This window comes from Engraulis encrasicolus, chromosome 16 (assembly GCF_034702125.1).
Source record: "Engraulis encrasicolus isolate BLACKSEA-1 chromosome 16, IST_EnEncr_1.0, whole genome shotgun sequence".
NCBI classification, from domain to species: Eukaryota; Metazoa; Chordata; class Actinopteri; order Clupeiformes; family Engraulidae; genus Engraulis; species Engraulis encrasicolus.
This window is the reverse complement of record NC_085872.1, coordinates 31,675,312-31,679,098: the sequence shown is the minus strand read 5'-3', so window position 1 is coordinate 31,679,098 and position 3,787 is coordinate 31,675,312. Positions and strand designations below refer to the sequence as shown.

The 3,787-nt window shown below is 44.8% G+C and overlaps 1 long non-coding RNA gene across 1 annotated transcript; it reads right to left on the bottom strand.

The window, feature by feature from the left end:
- Window positions 1-298: 298 nt before the first annotated feature.
- LOC134466504 (uncharacterized) lies at window positions 299-1,930 on the bottom strand. The gene is made up of 2 exons (XR_010038314.1): window positions 1,487-1,930; window positions 299-1,390 (listed from the first exon to the last, which is right to left on the bottom strand). It is a non-coding gene; the product is annotated as an uncharacterized LOC134466504 (long non-coding RNA).
- Window positions 1,931-3,787: the final 1,857 nt, after the last annotated feature.

Here is a 3,787-nt window from a genome sequence, read left to right as displayed (position 1 = left end):
CACATACATACACTCATTCAACCATTGACCATATGACAAATTTCTATTACAAAGAGTGACAAAACAAAAAACCTAAAAAAATGAAACCAGTGTCTCTGCTCCTATGCCAATCCTGCCCGACTATAAGCCAAAATGTAGTGGGCGAGACCGTTACAGGAAGTAGTTCGACTACGCCACCCCGGGGGTGGAGCCCCCGGAGGAAATGAATTACAGATACCCCGGACCAACACACAATGTACCCGCACAATAGATTACCAGGCAAACACAGGTTCGTGCACAATGGAGGCAGAGACAGTGGTGACAATTAATAATTCAAATCTTTATTATTCTTTGCGTTATAAAAATATATTTCTCTCACTCTTTGTAATAAAATATAAAAAGGTACTCACAATTCACAAAGTGCAGTGGGGTGGGTGTGCTGTCGCAATCACCCGCAGATAGATAAACACTTGCCCCAAAGTATGTTCACGGTAACAGTAAAGTGCAGGGGTGGGTGTGCTGCCACCACACCCGCGGATCTGTAAACACCGGCCCCAAAGTATGTTCACTAATTCACAATAGACAACACACCTGGTAGGCCTAAGGCCTTAGAACCCACACTCAGGTTGGCAGACTTTGCCACTAGGGGCTGGCACGGCTAACACAATAGGGCGAATGGCACACCTCAGGATTAACAAAAGAAAAAGTAAAGAAATAGTTCACAACAAACAGAAATAATTCACGGCAAACAGAAACAACAAGAAATCAGCAAACCATGCAAAATAAATCAAAATCCAGTAAATACATGCAGTTAAATAAGAAATTAGATAATTGGATGAAATAATGAAAAAAAGGAAATTAGGCACAGCAAACGAAAGTAAACGAAAATCAAAACATGAGGTAAACCAACCCCAGAGGCTCAGCTCAGTGCAGTCCCCTAGGTATCCCCACACTCACTCGTCACCCACACACACACACGCACACACACACTGTGGAATGGCTCACACACTAGCTCACACCGAGCCGAGCGCCCACACGCATACACACACACACACACACACACACACTGAACTAAAGCGCGCCAACGCACACACACGCACGAATGTCCAATTTCCCGAGGCCGGAGCAGCAGCCGAGATACGGGTTCCCGGCTTCCAGAGGCACCACACAACCGGGGCTAAAAGTCGCCGCTCGTGCACCTAAACGCGTGGTGTGTCTGACCACGGCCACACGGATACAACCTGCGAGGGAGGAGGAGAGCGTTAGCCAAGCTAGCAGGACACCCACTATCACACGATTCTGCTGCCGAGAGGTTACCTTACCCGGAGATGAGGGTGCACCGATGCGCGATTCTCACAGTCGGAGTGCCAATACAGAGGTACACGGCCGAGGCGCCGGTAGCGACCACACGCTGAAACCATAATAATGGCCGTCGTTAGCAACCATGGTACGAAAACAAACAGTCAGGGCTGGGTAAAGGCACAAGCTAACCCACTATAATACATACCGGCGTGCAGGAGACGGGAAATGCGCAAGGTAACCGTTGGTATTGTCCACCGAAGTCCTTGCCAGTGGAGAAGCAAGAGATCACTCTAGCCAAGTAAGAGACGCCAAGTTGGAATCACAACCTATAGAACAGCAGACGCGAAGTTAGCCACTAGCTGCTGGCTAGCACATAAACAGCGACAAGAAATGGTCCACATACTCACGAGGACAAGAAATGGTCCACATCTCCTAGATCTGAACTGGACACCGCACTCCTCTCGACGGCGAGGGGAGAAGCAACCACAGCATTCGCCGGTGGCGATGAAACGCGCAAAGGAGAACTTTGCAGGCTTACCGAATACTAGCCACTGGCAGTGTTTATGAAGAGACTTCCCATAAGCCTCTACGAGCGGCGTGGTGACGTGTGCCGCAGCGTCAGACCTCCCTTAAAGGAGCAGCGCTCCATTACAATCGTGACATGGACAGGACATCGCTGAAGCAGAGAAACCGTCTCTGGCTGAAGGGTGATGTTGGCTGCTGACAGTGCACCAACCCACCAATAGATGGCAGTATAACACCATTTCATATTTTACACACAAAGCTGTAATGTTTCTCTCAAATTAAAACGGCTGAGCAGATGCCATGCAGCAAGCAAGTGCATGTCGCTGAGCCGTTACCAGAACAAAGGTTCGAACCCGGCTGGTACAACTTCACGACGTCACTGCCCAGCATCGCGAAAAATGGCGACTTGCGTGTTTAATTGTTTTTTAATAATTTTAGAAAACGAAGACATCAACAAGGTTTTTAATAGAATTGTATTATAACTGACACTAATATGTATATTTTAAGATATGAAAGTCTAAATAGCCGGGGATCCTTTTAATGCTTGAAAACCCCCGCCGGTTATTTGCTAAGTAGCTGCTAGCTACCCCCATTGTTCTTGGTTCTGAGGCTAACGCTAATATCACCGTGTTGTTTACATTGCTATAGCAACCTAGTCCACGTGGTGGACGCCATCTTGCTACCATAGCAACCGGGGCTAACGCTCCTCCTTTGTTCACGCTCACGCACCTACACACACACACACACACACACACACACACTTCCCCTACACGCACAATTCCCCTTTTATTTCTTTCTTGTTTTTATACTTGTGCCTTATTGTGTTTACCCATTGATCCGACTTTGAATGTAATGTTTTATTAGTTATCCTAGTAGTTAATAAAAGTAAATCATTTGATTGCATTTTGTTGTCCTTGTTGCTTTGTACAACCAACCAACCTATTATCAGAATTTTGCCTTCAGATCTACCTTTGTGCTTGCATACCCAGCTGATCACAGAGAATAGGCCTTACTGTTCACTGTGCCCTGTTGAGTATCCCAGTACAAACTTGTTATTAATTCTGTGTTTAGCAATTTATTGTTGAATATTGTGATTGATAATCTTAAGGATTTTATGAGACGGTCCTTTAATTACCTTTAATTAATTGGTTTATTAATTATAATTAATTCATCATTAATTAAATTCCCAAACAAGATATTTTGCCTTCAATTCCTGGTATAGTCGCATTAGGAGTAAATCCAAACGCAACTACCCCTACATGACTTTGTGCAAAAATGAGCATGTGGTTCTGATGGACTGTGGACACACGTGGGACGGAAAATGAGAGAGTGTAGGCCTACTCATGTGAAAGAGACAAGAGGCAGAGGGCAGAGACAGTGGAGAATGCTAGTATCATTTCATGCTGGGCCTTTCATGCGCCTTCCCCATGTCTCTGTAAAGTAGACCTATATTCATTTAAGAAGATGTTGTGCCTTCTGACATAGGCCTACATGTAGGCCTAATACATTATACTGTATATAGGCTAGTAGTACTCGTAGGCCTAATAGATGTACTGTTCATGTCTTGTATACTGTACATGTCTTTTGAAGACTCTATAAAAGACTACATTATACATTATTATTATCATTATTCACTCAGCATGCTGTAACTAGTTACAGTGGCAATGTCATAACTCTGAACTATATGCTGTGACCAATCCAAAGTCAATTGTGAAAGCATGTCAGACTGTGATAGACTACGGAGTGTCGCGGGAGATATTCTGCCTATTCATTGGCCTTCTAATCTATACACGCAGACAGCGCCTGTTCAACATTAATTTCAATTGAGGTGCTGTGTTAGCTCAGCAATGGGCTGTGACAAAGTCTAATAAGGCACTGCCCTTGAGATGACATCAAGTGGACTGGAGAGAGGTGAGAGGGAAACATACATCCTTCTCCACCTTTATGCAGACTCATTTGGTGGATGTGTTTCTTACCAAAA